The sequence below is a fragment of the Zonotrichia albicollis genome, chromosome 5 (assembly GCF_047830755.1).
Source record: "Zonotrichia albicollis isolate bZonAlb1 chromosome 5, bZonAlb1.hap1, whole genome shotgun sequence".
Taxonomy (NCBI): Eukaryota; Metazoa; Chordata; class Aves; order Passeriformes; family Passerellidae; genus Zonotrichia; species Zonotrichia albicollis.
This window is the reverse complement of record NC_133823.1, coordinates 38453535-38476666: the sequence shown is the minus strand read 5'-3', so window position 1 is coordinate 38476666 and position 23132 is coordinate 38453535. Positions and strand designations below refer to the sequence as shown.

General features: G+C 38.5%; 1 protein-coding gene across 2 annotated transcripts in view; it reads right to left on the bottom strand.

Moving 5' to 3' along the window:
* The window catches only part of TLR3 (toll like receptor 3), a 39551-nt gene that overhangs the window by 13777 nt on the left and 2642 nt on the right, over window positions 1-23132 (bottom strand). Inside the window, exon 1 of one of the 2 annotated variants that reach the window (XM_005483864.4) lies at window positions 2088-2518. The exons of the other annotated variant lie outside the window; for it this stretch is intronic. The gene's annotated coding sequence lies outside the window, so the exon portion shown is untranslated. Of the gene's footprint in view, window positions 1-2087; window positions 2519-23132 lie in introns of those variants that run through there. 2 annotated transcript variants of the gene reach the window in all.

Sequence of the window (23132 nt, the reverse complement as noted above, 5' to 3'; positions counted from 1 at the left end):
CTTCAGGGCTTTGAAGGTGGTGGTGGTGCCCCCCCCGAAAGGTTGTGGTGGTCAGAGCTCACCCAGTGGAAGCCAAATGTCCGGTTTATCTCCCCCCGAAAGGTTTTGTGGTGGTCTCGAGTCCGTCCAGGGACGCCAAGTGTCCGGTTTATCTCGGCTGTTTGAGGGGCCTGGGAAGGCCTGAGGGTGGCCTTGGGCAGCCCGCGTATCGAAGGACGAGAAGAGGCTTCAGTTCTTCTTTCTGGTTTTATGTTTATTAATTGTTTATCTAAAAGATGTTCTTTCAGCCTAACAAAGATCCGCTCAGCAGTCAGCCATGGGCACACTGTCTCTCCCTCCGGGGCAGGCACCTATCTTTATACCCTTTGCTACGTATACAATATTTATCATTTTTCCCCAATACCATCTATTGTTATAACTCGGTGTACTCTTAGTAATAACCAATAGAAAGGTGCCACCGTGGCCAAAGAAGATGGAGGAGAGGAGGAAGAAGAAGGAGGGCAGGACACACCCCAATTCCTCCATCTTGCTCCTCTAAACCCCCCTGTACATAAATCCTAAACCCTGTTTCTCTATCTCTAATTAACTAATCCCTTCACCATTCACCCGGTGAAGCCCTCATCCTTGTCGTCTCCTGTGCAGGGTCAAAGTCCTGCCACCAGACACTTCTGGCAACATTCCAGGACTCCCGAGACCCCCAAGCTGGTCTCGGAGGCTCAGCATCTCAGGACTGAGATCTTGAGATCCGACACTTCTCAAAAGACTAACTCATGGGAAGTGTGAGCTTTCTTCCTTCTACAGCTCCCACTTTCCTTTGCTAGGGAGCTGTGTTTAATTAATATGATTGAGCCAAAAGCACATTAGAGTACCATGCTTTAGCAAACAATGAAACAAGAAATGAGAAGAGAAATTAAACCTGCACATTTGTATAGAAAAAGGGAAGAATTCTTCATAACTGATATTTTCTAAAGAGACAAATGTCCACTAGCATAACAAAACACTCCAAGGACTTGACCCTGCAACGTGCAGCCAAACAGGAGCTTAGCAGGTCAGACCCCAGCAGAGTTTGACTCCATAGCTGACCTGACTTTTCAGAGGGCATGCATTAGGACTGCTCCAGTGACAAAAAGTCACATTATAGTGGCCAGAAAGGAATCTCATGGCTGCCTTTTTGGGAGCAACATGGCCATCTAAGGGGAAACAGTTGTATAATCCAGTGGGAGTGGGCATACAAGCAAGGGATAGAGGGACATAGAACATTGTCTAGAACATAGAACAAAGGCACACACAAGGGACTACAAAAGATGGGTTAAAATAAACCTTAATGAAAACACAATTCCCTGCTGGGTACTGCATGTCAAGCTGACCCATATCCTGCAGCTCTTATAGCCTGGGTCTTCACTCATCTGCCACTGGTTAATGGGGAGGAGGAGGGGACAACAAACTCCTGGTGCTGCAGACAGCCTGGCCTGCTGCAGCTGCTGCCAAGCACAGCACCCATGTCCTGTGGCTGAGAAAATAAAGGACCACTTGTCCTACCTCTTTTCTCTGCACCCCAACTGCTGGAAACACTAAGGAAAACAAAAAGGAAGTTTATCTGTGACAGAAGCTTGCATCCTGGTCTGCATCATTCTCAGGGCTAGTTTTAGGGTGATCAGCCAGCTGCTGGGTGCAGCAGCAATTCTTGCCAGGCTCACCTTTAAGTTTAAAAGGCGGAAGAAATGTACTGCGCAATCACAAACCAGGTTCTTTAGCTGACCTCCAGCGAGGCCCAATGGGCTGCCTTTTCCTGGATTTTTCATTGTAAGAAGTCTGAAACCAACTTTAGGTGTTTTAGCTTTGCCTGGGGGGTCCAGTGAAGAAAGCACACACCCATTATCAGAGACAGCGTTTCAGATGGGCAAAAGAAAGAAATACATTTTTAACATTATGAGCAAGAACTTTAAAAACTGGCACTGACTTGGCTAACTTGCAAGTGAAGAAAAATCCAGGATCAAGGAAATCACTCGAACTCCTCGGCAGCACTTTACCTTTGCACCTCAATATTCACATTTATTTTTATGAAGTGAAGAATTTTACCGACTTACCTCTGCGGGCTTTATCCCCTTGGGTCTGGAAGCATCCCACCTCTGCACTCGCTTCTCAGCACACGAAAACCGTGAGGAAGCTCTCTGCCCAGAGCCGGAAGAAGTGAAAGCGAAAGCGCGGCCAGGCGCTCCGAGGGAAGCGGGGAGCGGCGGGGCGGCTCCGGCAGCCGGCGGGATCAGGATCCCGGGCAGCCGGCGGGATCAGCATCCCGGACAGCCGGCGGGATCGGCATCCCCGGGCAGCCGGCGGAATGAACATCCCGGGGCAGCCGGCGGGATCAGGATCCCGGGGCAGCCGGCGGGATTAGCATCCCCGGGCAGCGTCAGCCACGGGTGCCCCATTCACAGCGAACCTCCTGAGATGAAAGGTTTCAGAGGTGCTGAGGGTTGGGAATAGCTCCTAACCTCACAGTCCGGCTGCTGCTTGTGGATGCTGACCGCAAGTAAACGGATTGAAACACACAGATTTATCACAGATGAGCAGCAGCATCACGCCATCCTATTTAAAACTCAGATAGAATTTATTCCTGGCTATTTCCAGTGTCTGAAAATCCCCAAGGGCATATACCAAAAGCCAATATACTGACTGATAGATTACTGACATAAGTTTTTTAAAGTAGAAAGAGCAACAATGTTTCCTACAGAGCCATGTATAGTATTCCCTTTAAAAGGGAATTTGGTTATGTGAGATAGTAATATATTTAATTTCTAAGAGAGAAATAAAATATTTCATATTTAATTTAAAAAAAAAAAATGTTTTTTTTTTTTTAAGTCCAAGTTAAAGTTTCAGGTACAGCTTTCAGATGTTGTGTCGTCTTAATACTGTTTGTGAATCTATGTGCCCCCGATTTCCAAAGAACCTGACCATCAGTTTCCTGGAGGAGACTTTCTCAGTACCACCTTCTGAACATGACAGGATGCTATTGCTTCAACTACTTTGGCATTCATGAATATTCTGCAGAACTGATCCAGTATATGTAGGGCACATTAACTGCTGAGGTCACCTGGCATTTTTAAGTAATTATGTTGTCCCCTCTTAAGTGAAGATTGGGTAGCTGCAGAGTAACTCAGAAAAGAATAAAGTTGGGCTTTGATTTGTCATTGGAGGTGTTTGAAATTATAACCTGCAGCAAGGTGTTAACTGCCTGCCCATCAGGAGCTCTGGGGAGGGAGGGAGCTTCTGCTGGTTTCTACCCTAAATATGGGACTACCAACATTTTTGCTGTGGAGGAGGCTGGCTGGGAGATGGGTGGGATAACCATGAGGTTGAGGCCCTTACTTCCCACTTCTGTTCTCTGAATTCTTTCAGCAATTGCTGGATAGAAATTAATGCTTATTCTTGGAGTTGGGACACAAACTGAGACCAGAACCAAGATCCTTTGGAGTTGAAAGGCTCTAAAGCCTTTCATTCCCATTTTACAGTTAAACCTTGATCCTCCCTTTCTCCTTGGTGTGGGAAGAGTAAATTTCTGTTCCATGCTGTCCAGTGTGCTAGTGTCAGGATAAGGTCATTTGATCAGAAGGACAGCCAGCTGAAGTCACATTAAGTTAATCTGAAGAGAATTTTTGCTTTGTGTGTTGTTATTCTGCTGCTTTAGAACACAGAAGATCACATCGATGGTAAGAAACATAGTAATTAACAACCTTTGTAGATCACTCTTCCAGCATAGCAATACTCTCAGGTATTTTATCTCTCCCTACACCATATTCATAACTACAGCTAAATGTGGTCTTTGATCTTACCTCACAATTTATTGCTTCTCAATCCTCTCTTCCCTATACACATCGGAGACTATTAGGAAGCTACAGTTGGCCCAGGCACAATGGAGGAAAACCATCTAATGCTGATGAAGGTGTTAATTTTTTCACTAAGGCTTTTTCAACACTCTAGCCTTTCAAAAATATCCAAGGCTCGGTGAGACAACAGCACATGGGTGGTCAAAATCACCACTCTCTTGGAGCCTTTGCACTGGGGATAAGAACATTTATTTTAGTACAGAAAATTTCAAAGCAATGAAGCTCTTGTAAACATTTTGCAGTGTAATTTACAATCTAAGGCTTACAGAATCATTGCAGATTCAGGAAGTATGGTTGGTAGGCAGCAAAGTGGATGCAATTGTGCTTACTTCAGCAGTGTGCAGTCTCATCAGGTTCCAAAGTTGCCATAACCACGGTGTAGCCTACTTTACCCTATGCTTATGTTTTCAAGTGCTGGAAAGAACATGACAGTGCATAATGGAGGGCAGAGTTAAGCAATCCACATGTCCAGGGAATTTAGAAAAAAAGCAGCAAAAAAATTAGGCAAGGCTCTCACACTGGGGTCAGGGTAAGCTTGAGTGAGGTGGTTCTGAATGGTGAAAAAACACAGTCAGGCAAAATACTGGAGATGCAGCCATTTCACTTGCATGTTAATTAGCGGTGTAGCCAGCTGCTGCACAGACCCAGCTTAAGCTGATCTGGTCTATAAACGCAGAAGGATGGGGATGTATGTGCAGTATCTCACAGAACACTGCCAGAGCCACCAAAAACTGAGCCTAGGAAAAAGGAAGTCTACTCATCTTACCTCATCCTCAGATACAAAAATGTGTATCAACTTAGCGCATGGGTTAACATGGTTCCCAGTTAATACAGTGGGACTTCAGTGTTTTTGTAAACTGCAAGTCACACTGCAAGTATCAGGGAGAAGACCTAAACTGAGAGAACACATGCAGACATTTCAATGACTATCAGCCACTCAAAAGGTGAAAGGACCTTTTGTTGTGCTTGGGTTCAGATATCCTATGCAGCAATGGGCAGGTTCATGGAAACAGAATTTAAAGATGTCTGGAAGTGAGCACAGCTTCCAGGAGGTAAACAGCAGGAAAGAGCAGACCTGAACATTAAAGATCTGAGTAAAGTCTTGATGGGGGACTTCCTGCAACATCAAGGCAGCTAGAAGGGAGGATAGTGTGGCACAGAGTTAGCTTGGATGTGCCTCCTGAGACAAGAATAGATGCTTCTTCTCTTGTGATTACATTAATTTAGCTAAGTTTTACTGTGCTCTTGAAATACCTAGCATGCGACTTTTAGATGCAATAGTTCTTCTAAAGCTGCTCAGTCAATACTGCTAATTTACAAGCTGTAAAAATTAAATTACATTGGCTTTTTTTGGACACAAAAGAGGAAAAGAGTACGTGGAGATTCACAGGCAGAATATGTTCACTAGCACCCTCCCAAACCTCAAGACAGAAGAATTTACTTCCATTCATTTCTTTAATTCCTCTTGTGGAATAAAAAATGTGCTTGTGAATGAAATCTGGGAACATGACCTGGGCAGGTAGCTGAAAACTCCAGCCATTGTTTGGGATTTAAGATATCTAGCAGCCAACCAAGAGCAGTGGCTTTGACTAAAGTCTTTTTCACCTGGAAGTAACATTCGAAGTGCCAGTGAATATGCAGAGATAAAGTACAGCTTTGACTCATTAGCTTTGACACTTTTCTGATGTGTTGCACTTACTGTAAAGATCAACTGCTACTGCAGAATAGGTCACATTGCCTGACAGAACAGGTATCTGAAATATTCTGGCTTGTAAGAGCATTCACAAAAATTCATTTCACTATGGTTAGGTTGCTTTACTTAGCCTAGCCAGGAGCCAAATTAGAGAACTGAGAATTCAGCTCTGGGATGGATTCCTGTTCAAGCACTACTTCTCCTCTCTTTACTGGGACAGTTTCAAAGGCTTTGGAACCCTTTTCACTGCATCTTCCCCTGCTCCAGCAAAGATGCATCAACACTAGCACATATATTATGTCAATGCCTTTACTTTTCATCCAGGGAATTCCAACCCCAGAAAGAGGATCCTGGAGCCGGGACAAAGGAGAAGTCACTAACTTTTAAGTTAACCTTTTAGACGGGGTTAGAGAAGGTCAAAGTGTTTCACTTCATTATGCCACTATTTTTTAAAAGATGTCCCTCAATGCTTTATGTTTGCAGCACTGGATTAATGTATATATAACTAGTGCTCTTAAATATTTTAGCCTTTTTTCATAAGGAAGTAGTAAAGAAGCTAGAATTTAGGACTTAGATATTCTTGTGTTGTGGAAATATTTTTGTACCTCCAAGAATTCTCCCCAAAAGGTGACAGCTTTCCTAAAATCTTATTCTTATCCAGATTTCTCAATTAAGCATGCATAATTAATATTTTTTATTTGCAATAGTTTCTATTTAACAGCATCTCCCCACAGTATTTAATTGTCTGGTTTCAGAATCCCTTCCTTTTTTGTTGTTCCCCCTTTTTCTGGCACATTGCCATGCATTTTTTGCAGTATATTTCCAACAGAAAATCTATATCCCAATTCAGGTCATGTACTGTGGCTCCTATGCCAAGTGGCTTCACTGTGAACACAGTAAAATTTAATAATAAAGTAGAAATTCCATCATTTGATTTCAAGTCATGCTTGCAACACAAAGAGCAAACATTAGGACAAGCCTACCACTTTTTGAAATATTTTCCCACTATGTTTTTAAGGCAATGTAATCTCTGTACTCTGAAGGTAACCTGTATCTAAAAGAGCCACAGTTGCATTTCAGCTTTCCATTTACTGAAATCTCCATCCAATATCTTTTTTCATTGATTTTTTTTCCTGAGGAATCACTGTGGCTTCAAAGATCTAAATACTCAGATTTCCTTTGAGCTCACAGAAAATGAGATGCACAAAAGGAAAAAACTGTGAAAGCAGCCAGATAGTCCACACTTTGTAATTCCTCATATCCAAGGATGGAATTTGGCTGTGCTGACAGATGACTTCAAATCCAAAATTGCTTTTTTCAGTGGCCCGAGCACATGTCTTGCCCACACTTATTTTCTAATGTCTCTCATGAGAATATGGAAACAGTAGCAATGAGTTACTCTTTAGGTTGTTTTTCCTTCATGAAAATAAGTATATTTTAAACCTTATCAAATTTCAGTGCAATGAAAGGAGACATTCTCAGCTGCCAGGTGTTGAAAAGTTTCTGAAATGTATCAGCCATAGACACGAGTTGCCACATCTAACTTCCCTTACAAGGTAGTAATCAAGTCATGAGCATGCTTTTAAATGCAGTGAATATTGATGGTGGACCTTGTAGAAATATCATTGTTTACATGGACTCCACAGAGATGATCCTACTTCTGTCTATTCTACCTAACTGTGTGGGATTTTGGAAATGCTTTGTTTTATTGTGAAAATTCAAGGATATTCGCACATTTCTCCCAACAAAACTTTGTTTAATTTGCCTTTTTTTAATTACTGAAATCAACGTAATACAATTTTTGTTACAGGTTTGAGGTTGCTGAACACGATAGCCAGAGAAATTGCAACAGTCCTTATAAAACCAGATTCTGGTATCTGGGGAAGAACTACTTGGACAAAGTTTTTGAAGAAGAAATATCAAATAATTTCAACTTCCTCATTCATGTTAGATTTTATTTTAGCAGTGATAAACGTGACCTGTGTCATTTTAAATGTAACAAATGTAACACAAAAATTATGAATTCAGTAAAAGTACAGGATGAAGTAACATGATTCAATGTTCTTAGAACAAAACTTTGATTCTACAGGTGTTTAAAATTTCTATTTTTAATTCTGAATCCAAGTCTGAATCTGAATACAAAAGCTATTTTAATCTAATCAACAGCTTTTTTAGGTCCTTTGTCTACAGGTCCATTGCAACCCTCTCTTTGCAAGACAAACAGAGAGAGTTAGAAAATCATTCACAGAGAAGAAAAAAAAAGAAAGGTCAACCATAACTACTGGCAAAAATATCAGGCTTTAACTATAATATTGCCAGAGATTGAGATATTGAGATATGAGGTCCTGTGTGTTAGATTATTACCAAATTCACCTGCAGACCTTAAACATCTGTTGTTTTTCTAAGATTAAGAACGTGAAAACTCTTATCTATAAATAAAGCATGGAACAATATCTCTCAATTCCTTCTCCTAGCCAGAACAAGGGCACCAAAAATAGAGAAGTGGGTCTTATTGTAACTGGCTAAATAAAGTACTAGGTTTAACAGTTGATACACATTTACAATTTCATTTAATTATTGTTCCAAGCTTTATGCAAGTAGTGGAAGTATTGCTATTATGGACAAAAGTTTATCTATTAAAATTTGTGAAATTCAAGGAAATATTTTAAAAACAAATTGTAAGTCACTGGGCCTGATTCAGTTTGTTGAAGCTAGAGTTATTTGCTGTATTGCACAAAATGCATTCCTTGAGGTCAGTTTCTTCTTGCCTACAGCTTGTTGCTTTGAGCAGACAAAATAAATTTTGAAACATTTGTTTGTAAATACAAATAGGCATTTGCATATAAATATGTTCCCCTGCATGGTAATAGCTCTGCTGCTCTCCATTAACCATCCTGGTAAGTGGATTTAATTACCTAATATGCCAGCAACTTGGCTGTAATTTTGACCCTGTGGGGAATTTAATGGAATAACAGGATAACGTTCAGACTAATTTGCATTAGGGAAAGTAAAACTGCAGAACAATGTTAAGGAAGTGTGAGTCACCATTCTGTTTAGCACAACTAAAGCAGCATGCCTGTAACATTGGAAACTGGTTATCATCTGTAGGGTTTCTATTTTCTAAAGTATCAGGGGGTGCGTGAGGATAATATAAATAGGCAGTAAAGACATGAAGAAATCCTGCAGTGTGTTGTGCATTTATGCAAACAACAGAAAGTGAGATATAGTGTTTAAAAAAAATGGATCCCTAAAATATGGATCCTTGCTGCAGTAATGAGAGCACCCCAGGCACACAGAAACACAAGAAGCCTGAGGACAAGGGTTCAGAACAGAGTATATAGAAAAATTCCATCTAAGACTGGCAGCTTGCTCTGTAACAGCAGGTTACATTGAGTTAATTCTGACCTAATTTACCAGAAGTAAGGATTTATCACTTACTGCTAATAACACAGGAAATATGCAAAATGACCTGATGATTGAAGGTCACCAGAGAGACTACTTAAATCTAATTAGCTTTTAACATCCATTTGAAACCTTGTGTTATGCAGCCAATCACTGATCATTGTTAATTAAAAAAAAAAAGATACTGAGACCTAGAAAGATTCTTCGAGAGATTATTTCACATTCTGCAGAAAATCTTGCCAAGCAACACAGCCAAATAAAACCTGTAGGTGACGATCCATGTCATTGGGATCTGCTTCCTGCTTTTACAGACAGTCTAGATCAGGAGGATCTATCAAACCTCTGCACAGGCCACTGTCACAGACCACAAAACACTACCTACAATGTGAGGAGCCCCAAACCTGCAGTACAAATTGAAAAGCAAAGAGAATATTGCACAGGAAAACTGCAGGAGTGAGAACATACATTGACAATGGTAGCGTCTCACAATAAGAAAATTTGTTGTAGACCTGTCTATAATATCTACAGGGCAAAGAATTATAAGAGAAATTGTCACATGAAGCAAGACATTGCTTCCTGTCAACTGATAGCTTGCTTATGGTTTACAGATATTATACCACACACTTATCTGAATTGCTGGGTTGCTCAGCAATACAGAGATTAAGGCATTACTTTTTCAGGAAACTAAACCTATTTTTAACAGAAGAATGGGAGATTTTAGAATCCCTGTCTTCTGTTTCTCCAAAAAGGAAAATGCAATCATGTAACATATTGTTCTATTGGTTGCAGTCATGTCATTGACATTAGGCACAGTTGAAAACTGTCTTTTAAAGATGAGTTTATAGGCTTCTTGCCATTTGATCAATAGAAAACCAGTAAAAACTAGCACTCTGATATTTTTCTGCATGTGAAGATAGCCTAAAAAAAAATCTCTATTCATAGATTTAGTTTATTATTTTTTGTTAAGTTTTCAATTCTGTCTTCTGCTTATTGGATGATGAAAGCAGGGCTACTCGTTTGGAAGCTACTTAAGGAGAAAGCAAGTGTAAAGAGACAGCCAGAGGAAGTTGTGAGAAGAGCATTAACAACTTTTGTGAAAAACTGTTACATTAATGTTGTAGCATTACAGTCTGTAGAAGCAATACACAGTGGGGGGAAAAAAGGGGGAACTTGCCAAGCAGTGCTTTCTGGACTGTCTAGAATCCTTCTGAAGCAGCAGTTTTTGCATGTGTCTTGCATGAATCTTGAAAGATTTGAGAAAGTTTTAGTGGGTTTCACCTGCCTGAAGCTCATTGCCCTGACATCACTACTGAAGATGAGGAAAGTAAACCCAGAACATGTATTTAGCCAAAACACCATGCTGATGTTCCAGCTTCCCTGGAGCCCTTCCCTTTGGAATACTGCCTTTTTTGATTGCTTCAACCTTACTGCAGTTTCTTCACAATGTTGTTCTCCCATGTTTATAGTGTTTCTGATCATGTACACGTGAAAATAGAACTTGCACACAAAGATCATTGGCAGTTTAAATTTAAAACATAGGCTGACCTTCTGAAGGTTGTCTGTTAGGCAGTAGGAGCCTCTTGCATCCTTGCCTTAAAACTCCCCAATTGAATAAACACAACTCATCAGGAATTTTGTATTAACTGTCCAAATATTATGTCAAGAATTATAATTCTACCATTGTATGTGTCTGTCTAGTTAATAATTCCAATGTTTTGGACATCTTGAAATTTAAGTGAGGAATGAAGTCTCAGCTTATCTAAGTAGCCTACTTCAGTTCAGGATGCATGGCTATGTCAAGCATAAAGTAGAATCCATATTGGGGAAATAAAGTACACAAGGTTGTGTTGCCTAAAAGCCACTTCACATCAATGATTCCTTTTAATTACACCACACAAGCTAGGTATGGTTTTATGTTCTTCATCCCAGCTCCTGATCACACTGGGAAATACTTTGTAAAATCAGGGCCATATATCTACATAAACATGACCATAAATCAAATTAATTTCTCTTCAACTGAAGTTCAGCATCTTAAATCTATATACCTAATATCTGTGCCTGTAGTGAAAAGAAATGCATGTGTATATAGCATCAACCAGAGTGTCTCAGAACTTTTATTTGTATCGTCCAAACTACATAACTGAAGTTTCTCTAACTGCCAAGAGTCTACTTTGGAAGTGATCTCCTTTACTGTAAGACAGTGGATACTATGCATCTCTTCTGATTTGAATTCCTTGTGTTATTACTATCTGGGAAAAAATCCAAACAAACCAAAAGCCTAAATTAAAAGCACTGAAACAAAAAAGAGTTTTTCATTTGGAGAAACTATAGGAGGTAGTAAAGACAGCAGATTTGATCTCATATAGTACTACCTGGCCAAATATGTAAGCAATTACTGAATAGGTTTCTTGAAATTCCTTGAGATTTTTAGGCCTGAAACTATTAGTCATTGCTTTACTATGGCTAATAGTTGAAATACAAATAGATTGATATAAAAATAATGGATCCTGAATACTTTTTTTTTGTACTGCATTATTTAGCAACTAACCTAATAATGGAACTATGAGAAATATTTTAGGTACTTTTATTATAAGAAAGTTAGGATAAATGCATGGAATCTATTTTTCTGTATGAGAGTAAGATAATTTCAAAAGCATAGAGCTGCAATTGGTGCTGTTGGCATATTCCACCCCACCCCTACCAAAGAAAGCTATTTGTAACAGGAAGTGTCACCTTGTATTATTTTGAAAAGGCAGCGTCGAAGCATCAGGTTAGCAGTTTCACTTACTGAAGGTGTCATATCTGTCAGGGTTTAGTACTCTCAAAGATCACCACTAGATGTCAGCAGTAACTTTCTGTAAAATGCCAACCAACCGGTTGGCTTCTATTTAGAAACCGACACAAACCCTAAAAGTAGCTCATGAAGTCCAAAGTTCATTACGGAAAACGGATCCTTCAACTGCTTCAGGAATCAGGGCTATATGACTGGCACGATTCTATTTATTGAATTAAATTTAGAATTACAAGAAATTGCAAAGTCTTAGCCCAAGTAACTGAACATTTAATATACATAGAATGGATCAATTTATTCAGCTAAAAAAACCCCACAAAATAGCCAGGACCACAGCCTTTGGAATCTGGTATATGTACTGCAATCACTACTCATAAGCCGCCTGCTGCCAGTACTGAATTTACCAGAATTTTATCCAAATAACATAAGGAGTAACATATGGACAGAACTGCACTTTAACAGTTTTATAACAGACTACGTCTTGTAAAATTCAGAGGTGTGGCAGTGCTGAGATACCTAAAATACATGGCTTATTATTCCTAAGATACAAGCCTTGACCTTTGCCAAGTCTGCCCAACAAACTATTCATATGATTTTCTGGTGGTAGATTAATTACAATTATAAAACAAACAAACAAACAAAAAACTACAACAAAACACAAAACCAGAAAGCTGAAAGCACTTGGAAGGTTTGTTGGGGTTTTTTTTTTGCAACAGACATGACACCTGAGAATTTCTCTTCTGATTCAGCTAAGTGTCTCTTCTATCAGCTTACTTTACCTCCTGCCATGAGGGTATATGCCTTACTAAAATGCCTTTGACCTGGCTTTTCTTTCTGAATTCTTGTGCTAATTTGTAGAAGCAAGCAGATCTGAACACAAAGTGTGAAAGTTCACAATGTAGGAACACTTGGTATTGGAATCTAAACTTTTGCACTGCTCATCAAAGCCAGCTATGAAATCTATTCTTACACAGTGATGATAAGTTGTTTTAAATTCGCACATAGGTAGTGGAACTTTTTTGTACTTAAATTTCAATACAGGTTACTGTATCTAAGAAGACATGATTTAGAGACAGATGTGATGAATAATTTTGATTTAATGCTTTTGTTCCAAATAATTTCAGTAGGAAGTAATGTTATTAGTTTTGTTTCCGATAAGGGTAAGGGCAAAATGTGTTGCAAATAGTATGCAGATCATAAGAAATTCTGTTCTTTGATGTTCCCCTACAGTGTAAGCCTGGGCTAGCAATTTTTACTACCCTTTTATCAATTTCTCTATCTTATAGGTGGAGATTAAATTAGGTTTGAATGTTTAGTGCAAACATGGCCACCTGCAGATAGAATATACTGCATATTACCAGCTGTATTTTTGTGTGCAGCTAGGAAGGAACAGCCTAGAATTGAACTGGTTTTCCAAATCAGTTCCTTCCATGAGATTTTTCCCACCTGTATTGAAAGTGAACTGACCATGAAATCCAAGGCCTTACCAGTTTCCTTAAGCAGATTATTGTATTGCTATTTTCTCCATTCTCTCTTGTTCCATTGAAATTACTCTTACAGGCAGTTGGGTATTGTGTGAATTAAGTCCTGTAGCACAGAGAGTATCTGAGTTTATAGAGCACCTGACAGCCTTAAATTCTGGACAATACCATAGTGTTAGTGCTGGTTGAAAGATCCCATTTTGAAATGTCAAAAAATCTGCAAAAGATCCACAATGCAAGTTCTACACTCCTTGCAAGTTCTGTAGTCCGGGAACACTTCAGGGTGTGCAACAGCATTGAGCTGTCTTACCTAAGTCACAGTGGCTGGGCTCATCTCAGCACACAGCAAAACTGCTTGAGTCAAACAGTGCTTCCTTGAACTACACTGTTCAACTTCCAAATATTCCCTGCTACCAAGCCCATTGCAGCAGATATTCAGGAAACAATAGGTAAGAGACAGCAAATCCTTCAAATTGCAAATAAAATCACTTCTGTCAAGAAGCAAGAGAGTTCACAACACAGTTCTGTAATTTGTCTGCTTTGTAGACAAGTGCAGAGGTGATTGCAAAAAAAATTAAACATTATGAAGGGAGACAAAATATTTACAAAGTTTAAAAATAAAGGGGTTCAAATCTTATTGTAATTGTCTATTGAGTTACCTGGATAAATTTTTGGCTACCAACAGTTATTAGGAGAAAAAAAAAAGAAATAAATTTCACAGAATCCAGGTTCTTAAAGCTGAAAATGAGTGTTATGCCTTGAAAAAATGTCTTTTCAATAGGTAATATTTACTTAGTGTTAAACAAGTACACAAAGGAATCTAGTGCAGACCAGCAGATCTCACCAATATTGCCAACTGGAACCATGACACACACATAATTTAGATTCTAAGAAAAACTCAGCTTGGCTTGAAATTGACCTGACATCAGGAGTAAAACTTTGGGCTAAGAATGCTTTATTTTGCATGTTAGTCCAATTAAGTTGACAGCTGGAAGCTCTTACATAAATATGACAGCTAATGAATAACCTTCCCTCCAAACAAGCTGAGATTATTTTGGTTTTGTTTTTGGTTTTTTTTAAAGAGCTATCATTAAAATTATAACTTTAACAAAAAGTAGTGAGACAAGCAAGAAAGCTGTGGATCAAGAACATTGAATACACAGAAAATTTTTGTATGTTCTTTCTATGCTTTAAAAATTCTCATGTATTTTTAAGTTATCTCATGCCTCCTTGTTACAGAGCTAATTTTTTGTACATTCTCGGAGTAACTATTCAAAAGCAATTTCTCTCCATGTGAAGCCATGCCCCTCACAATATTGACAAGGTCAGTGAGGTCCACAGGAAGTCATTTGCTGAGTAAGTGCTAGTCATGCAATTTACAGCTGCTTGGATGAGCTGTTTTAATTTACAGCACAGTTTTTCAAGTCGACAACCTGCTTAAAGAAAAATGCCTGAATTATTCCTGTCACTGTTGTAGTATTCTCTGCACTAGTAGAATGTTATCCAGATTCTTAATGCCAGATATAAATAGGATTTTGGTTTTATGTATACCAGGAACTAGAATAGGAAGTAGTGCCCTCTTCTTTTTTACAGCCTCTTTTCATTCCTGTCACATGTAATATGAGATGAAGAAATATGATATCAGTGCTCTGGAAGCAGTTCAGGGACATGATTGAAGGAGTGATTAATGCTGTTGCATAGACACAATCTCCTTAATCATTTGGGTACAGAATAGATCGTGACTCTTCAAAAATACTTACAGCAGACATTAGAACACTGTTCTCTGCCAGTTACCCTGCTTTGTTTCACAGAAGTTTTACATCAACAACTTGAAAAGTTGAAAAGGGGGAGTGGGGGGAAGGTCAAAGGATATAAAAAAAAAATTACTAGTTCTCTTAAGCAAATAAAACACTGTGTGCATAAATACATTCCTGAACAGTGCCTGGAAACACATCACAGAAGGGTCCTCTAATAAAGTAATCATATTATTCATTAACATTTAAAAACTATTCCAGCACATTGCTCTGTGGTATGTTCTCAGCCTGCTTTGCTGCAGTTAAGAAAAGGGTCCAGGGTTCATAGGGGAGGGCTTGTAAGCAGCTCACAAACAACGTGCTTGAAATTCCTTCCTTTTGTAGCAGGAGTGCAAAACTACAGTTGAATAATCAAGCTATTGAACTAGGATTTATGCCAAAAAGACTAATTTGTAAGCTGTGTCCAAAGTGTCTGGGTTTGAAGTGATTTGCATATTTCTTCCTCTGTTATTCTAGGAATGTTATGGGAAACTTGCTACCCCAGGTCTCAGCAGTAGGTTTCTCATGCATACCTTTCCAAACTTGTCTTTGGAAACCTGAAAGCAATGAGTGTGACAAGCATCAATGTTGTACTCATGTAGCTTATGAATACAGGTATTCATGAAACAGGATTCTAAGTTAAAATTTCTTGCAATGTACAATGAGATTCTATTTATCTAGGTCACATTAAAAACCAATCATAATGATTTATGCAAAAGCATAAGGGCTGTGATAAACATAAATAATGAAACTCTGCCAAATATTTATGTGCCAAGATAAAAGGCAGTCTTATAGCTGTGAAATAGGAAATAGAGATGACAGTGCATCAAATGCTGGGCAGCCATGGGCACTCCCCAGGACAAGCTCATTATTCAGTACTCTTCTACAAAGCCTGCTCTTGTAACTGGAACTGAGCAAAAGCAGAATTTGACTGTGACATCTCAGTATTCACATTATGGTCCTTATTTCACTGCATAATAAATTCACTAATTTGGTCATAGGAAGATGTTGAACTACCAACTTAAATCACTCATCCCTATGAAATTACTTTCAAATGCTTCTTTATGGAATGGACAAAAATTATGGCACAAGTGTTCACTTAGCTCCAGTCAAATTGCATTGAATGGGAAAGCTAATGCACTGCAGTGGATATTCAATTTCAGTAAAAGAAAGAAGCTAGAAATCTAGGCACTAAAGGCACAGTTGGATATAAGTCTTTTTATGTTTTCTTCAATCTACACATACAGATGTATCTTCTTCTGGGGTTTGACATTTTACCAGGATGTTTTGCTTTTGATGTACTTTACTTCTTGTGTGAGCTGTTATGTTTGTATCTCCTACACAGACTGGAGCAGAATCCTTTGGAAAGGGAGTGGAAGATGTGCTGAGGTTCCTTTCTGAAGGACAGGGGAGCATGCCTAATGGAAAGAAGGTTCAGCACACTACAAAGTGTCACTTAGTGCTGCCTCACTGCATTGACCTGCCAAGCACCAGGAGCAGGGAACCTTTCTAGTGCTGAGTATGATGGGGATTGCATTCAGTCATCCCTGAGATGCTAAAAGATCTCCTGTCACCACCTCTTTTCACTATCAACCTTTTTGTGCTGTGAAGAGCCCTCCTACAACCACAGTCTAATAAGGGGGTGAAGTTACAGACCCTTAATTTTATTAAAATTATTTTTTACTTTAGAATGTATCAAAAAGATGCATTTCCAGAGGTTTGATACCACATTTATCTGCAGAAGACAGAGCAATATAACCATCAAATTCTTTGCAGCTTGTACAGTATTTTATTATCTTTTACTGCATTTTTTAATTGATCAGCAAGTTTTTCCACAGCTTTGCTGCTTAACCAAACTTATCATACTTTTGTAAGTGTGCAATACATTGAAGTTAATTTAAGGCCCTAAGATAAGAACACTCATCTTATTTCTTGATAGCAATGAAGCCATATTAAGTCTTTCCCAGCTACACAAGATCTCTGTCGCAAATCTGTCATCACAACGAATACATATGTTGTAGCAAGTGCAACCTAACTGGCTTTTAAGTTCTTTAATTTTCATTTTGATGCTTGAAGTGCTCTTGCAATGAAGTACAGCAAAGAAAGCTTTCACTTATCAAAAGAAAGTTTTCACTATATTACTACCCTGTATCAAGCATTAGTAAAAGGAAAAATATCTTTATAGAGGCATGTACACACGTGGCCAGCAAGGATAGGAGAACAGTGGCATTACAACTAATCAGTCAAACTGGAAGCATAGCCTGAGCTCACGACCAATGGCTGCATGAAAAAAACAAAACTATCACAAGTTGATTTTAGATATCCTAAACAGGACATTTGGAGGTTTTTGGACTGAATTTTAAGGGTGATTTTGGGTAAACATAACCTTTGCAGAAGCCAAAAGCCCATCATGTGGCTTGGAAAGAAGTATTCAAAGATCATTGCTTGAATGAATTTTGGCAGGGTCAAGGCAAAATTCCAACAGTACATACCACCAGTGCCACCCACTTGCAGCACTGCACAAATAGTTTTAGAAAATAAAATCTGGAAGAGGCACTTTGTACAAAACTACCAGCCATCACTTGCAAATTTGCATTTCCTAGGGAGTCTTAGGGAAATACACGGTGAAATTAGGATAAAATGACTGTCTATGTAAACTCATTTTACATCTGTACTTACCCACAAGTTTTGATTTAAGGTTGCAGTATTCAGAACTGGCAAGGTCCTAATTTGCTTTTCTGATTCTCATAGTCCTACCCAAATCCAAAGCATTTTGCTTTGAAGCTTTATGTAATCTCTAAGAGAAACAGTATTTTAGTAGTAATACCTTTTAATGCAAGGGGTGTGCAAAAATCCTTCACCTGAAGAGGAATAACCCCAAGTACCCAGGCACACAGGGGCGCATCTGAATGGAAAGTGGCATGGTAGAAAACCTGGAGATCTTAATGGAAAACAAGTTGAACCCAACCTGTGCAGCAAAACTTGGCAACATCTTGAGTTGCAATAGCCAGCAGGCTGATGGAGGCAGTTGTCCCCCTAGGCTCAGCACTGCTAAGGGCATTTTGTGCAATCTGGGCTCCCTGGCTGCAAGACAGACATAAATATACCAGAGCAGCAAAGGCAATGAAAGGATTGAATGTTTTTCACATGACAATTTGAAAGTACTGTGGATATTCAGCCTAGAGAAGTATCTGATGGGAGCATGTGCAATCCTCTTCTCAGCAGTAGCCAGAGAGAGTATGGGAATACTGGAAATTGTTTAAAAAATGTTTTACTTAGGGTGATGAAACACTGGTACAAGCTTCAGAGCTTATAAAGTCTCCATCCTTGGAGATGTTCAAGATCAGACTGGACACAACTAATATCAAGCTTCTCTACATGACCTTCCTTTGCACAGAGCTTTGACTAAATTCATTTGAGTTTGCTTCAGAGGTCCTTCCTCCATCTTCAACTATGACTTCACAGAATCCATTCCAAAGAGACCAAGCCAACTTAGTTTCCTTTTGATGTGTTTTCACTTGGTCAAATCTGAGCTTGATTAAAGAAACGCACCAAATATACCACTTATAAAGAAAGCAAATTTAAGACTCCCCTTTATCTTATATGTGATACAGGAAAATATTTGCTGATAATATTGTTAGAAAGCCATGAGCCTTAACTGAGATCTTTACAGGGTGCTAATGAGAAACTGAAACAGGCAATACCAATGTATTTATTTATACATTTAAGCATTATTAAGCATGCATTTAAACAGAGATATTTTATGAGTAGACTGTGCAATATTGCAGCAAACTCAAATGAATTTGTGCACAGGGGTAGTCTACCTCTGTATTCAAATTTAGATTTTAAATGTCGTTAGTCTTATTCCACCAGGAACAGGGTATAGTGATTCATTTGAAATCAGGGATAAACATCTGCTCCAAAAGTCTAGAATTTTTGCTGTAACCCATTTGTATTGCACTGATAGCCAAGGGTGGAGAAATAAATACCCCTTTCAATGTCTGACAGTAGGTAAGAATTAGAAATGTGTCTAAAAGCATGGTATTTACAGCTCTGCAGGCCTCTACATAATCTAGAAGAGGGAAATAAGTTATATAGTACTTCAATTTAACTAGCCAAAGCTTCTAATACTCTTAATGTCCTGAAATGAGGGCTTCTGTTGCTTGTTCTCTCTATCAAAAGTGCTGGGTCCAAGATTGCTTTGCCTAGAGCAGCTTCTGATCAGCTCTGAGTACAAATGCCAAGACTCAATAACATACTTTGTCTTACAGTGTGCCTCATGTAGATGTCTTCAATCATCATTCAAGAAATTAAATATTTAAGAACATAAAAGTTAACACCAGTAAAAGAAAATATCTGTCATTTTCTTGCTGTAAATACCTGTGCACTAGAAAAAGGTGAGGGAGCAAGAAGGTTTCCTCCACTGTCATTTTACTCATCATTTTAGTTTTCAACTAAAATACAGGGAAACTGATACTATATAGTAAACAATAAAATTAGTATAAGTAAATCAATATTATAGCATTAGAATACTCTTGGATTTTTATTACTTACATGTCGGTGAAAGCAAAAAATTTTTTCAATTGTAGGTAGAAAATATATTCAAATAAATTATAAGTGACATGTTTCATTTTGACACTCTTCTAAATATACTTGGCATATATCCCAAATGATGCACATATGGGAAAAACATGATCATGTAATAGAATAAAATTCTGTATATTGGCCAAGCCAAAACAAAATATTGAGCTTTAAACACCTGATTGCTCAATAGAAGGAAAAATATTTCCTATAAAGTTTTCTTTATATCATTTTATTCCTTCTAAAGAAACTGATAATGTAACTCCTTCACAGGCAATAGCATGCAATATGATGTGTTCTTTATCAACAGCAAATTTTTAACTCTGACTGTTCTACCACACAGCAGTAAGCAGCCAACACATGTATAAAGAATCTAATACTTGTTTTGTCTTCAGTCTAGATCTGGATGTCTCCTGTTCCATCTCTTCTGAGCTGATATTAGCTATTGACTCTTCATGCTGGACATGGGAGTGAAAGTACAGGAAACAGAGCTTTTCTTAGGGTTCTGGTGCTCTAGTACTTCATGGATGCTCCAGTAAATGAAGAAGCTCGTTTCAAGTGGCTAGTAGTACTGACCAGGCTGAAAATACTTACTGAGCAGAGGAAAATTAAAACTATTTCCTTCATTCAGCAGCATTTATTGAAGCCTGTTGCAAGCAGTTCTATAGAGCCTCAAGAGAAATCTTTGCAAGACTTCTATTCAACAAAACCTGATTGTGGGATGGTAACAGCTCTCAGTACCTTATTGTATTGTAAAGGCTCAACACAGCCCTCTTGTAATCAATGGAAGTTATACCCATTTGCATCAGCAAAGGATCTGTCTGCAACTATTTAGTGATCAACAGCAGCTCAAGTATATTCTAAAGAACTTGTTTGTTTTGCATTCTCTTGACTTTGAAAACCGTTCAGTTCATGTATAAAAACTTGCACTGTTCAGGAACATGGATCTATTTGCAAGAGGTGACTCATGCTTTTGCTAGGAACAGAATTAAAAGTAAAACAAACTGAACTTAAGTTAGAAAGGAAATAAATACACTGGCAGACAGAACTAAAAGGCCCACTGATGTCACGCTATTAAGTCTTAGAAAATTACTCTATCATTCTGCTGCCTGTGCCTAGGATTCCTTCCTTTCTTCTTAATCTCACTTTCTGGACATTATCCAGCTTACTTGATTCACCTCTCAACTTGTAGCCTCTGTCAGTCTTTAGAAAAATAAGCCCTTTGGATTTTTTTTCCCTTTCTTCTTGTTGCCAAGGATTCTGTTTAAAAAGCATGCTTGCTTGACTTTCAGGAATTTGCACCAATATAGAATAGCGATGAGTTACAGCATGTTCAAGAAATGCACACACTTCCAAGCACTGAAGGAACTGATGACCAGCAAGGCAGCTACAGTATTACGGTGTGTATATTGCACCATTTCCTTTTTATCAGCAAGAAACTTTATAAATATTTAGTTGCATTTGTTTGAAACTAACCAACCAAGATCCTAATAAGTCTGACAAACATTTCAGTATGTGTTATCAAGTAAATTATTACAAGCCAGGTGGATATGAAAAGTATGTCAGGAAAGTTAACAAACTCCTGCTTAAAAACAATACTACAAAGAATTTCAGTAGAAGTCATTTTTCATGATAATCCTCAAAGCAATTGGGCATGCTGTCAAACATTAACTTTCAAGGCCATGTCTTGTATTTTATATTCTAAAATTTCTCACTAAGCTCGAGCATAAATCAGACTTTCTGTCTTTAAGGTAAAGGAGAGCTGAACAAGATGAGACAGACAGAGAAGCAGCCTACCTTCAATTTTTTGCATCACCTAGGACAGCAACCTGTGCCTTCCACAAAGTGGGATTATCCTATGCACCTCACTTGACTAAGGTTTGTCCCCATGTCTTGTCACAGAACTATCTTTCCCTCTGGAAAGTTACTAAACATTTCCAGCAAAAATTCTTGATCCTGAACATCCTAGATCCCTGGACACAGCTTGAAATTAGATTTATATCCTCATCAGCCATTATTATTGGTGCATGGACTTAGGTGAAAGGCAGTAGCAACTTCCTTGGCCTTAAAGTTTCTTCTCATCTTCATTAACACAACTTCCCTTTCCCTGACATCTATCTAATCATAATCCTGATTAAGAATAATGCTTCAATTTTATGGTGTAATTCAGACACTGATGATCAAATGGATTTCTGTTGGGTTAGCAGCAAATTGAAAATCTGCTTCAGAATAACACTCTAATCTAAATAGAAAGTTTTTTATGTTAGTTATCCCACTGTCAGATGTGTATAACTTCACTACACCCTCCCCACCTCAAGAGTCTTGTGTAGGTAGCTTCCCTTATTGTGAACACTAATTTAATAGAAAGGAATCCACCTTCCTGATAAAATTGTGAGTTATGGAGATTAGAATAATACACCTCAGTTTTTCTCCTATCATGTCACAAACTGCTATGTATGTACATTACAGAACATTTACAGAACATTTTCAGAAGAGATATGCTTACTGCACAGGTTGCAGAACTCTTCACTGCTTCATTTTGGTCTTTGGCAGGAAGAGAAGGTCAAGACTGTCAAAGAAGCAGCTACCATCAGAATATGGATTTGGCCTGTGGTTCATCTTCTGTGGTTCATCCTTTGCCAGGACAAGAAATTCTTGGATGGTCAAAAGCAGAGTGCAAGCCAGGTGAATTACCTTGGCAGCCTGGGATATGGTCCATAAATTATTACATCACTATATTTATCTAAGTGTAAAGTTATGCAGGGAGTACAAGCAAACACCTGGGCATAGATAAAGCCTGCTAAAAGCTAACAAGAGCTTTCCCTTTTTGCTGGACTCAGAGCTTTGATATTTTTCCATTGTCCAAATTATATAAAATATTCCAAATTTTAGTACTACAGGTTATGAAAATTTTTTTCTTTTCCATTACTCTTAGGGAACTTCAATGTTTCCTTCTAAAGAGAATTTATTAAATTAATTGTTGTGCTGGAAAAAAACACTCAAATAAAAAACACTTTCCTAACCAAAATATATGGAGATGCATTTACTTCATTACCATATTTCACCTGATATTTCTGTCCTTGAACATGACTGCATTTCATTCAGAATTTCATTCAGCGTTCCTGATGTCAGGTAAAATCTTGCCCAGGAAGGGTTTCATGGAATCAAATTGTTCATGCATAAATATGTACAGGGTATAATATATTACAGGGTATCTCAGCCTACCAGAATTTTACTTGCTCTGAGTTTCAGGGTATGAAACTGCATCCAGAAGTCCTACAAACTGTTTTGTTTGATGGGTGACAGAGTGGTTCAGCTCCACCTCTCAGGTGAGCAGGTGCCTGCACTGGCTTGCTAACTGAGGCTAAACCACAAGGCTTGGCTTTGAAAACAAGACAAAACACATTGAAAAAATCAAAACAACTTTGAAGCGACCCATTGTGAACAACACTTAATCTTGATTGTTTTGCTCTGTGCCAACAATCACTCTGGGAAATATTTTGAGAA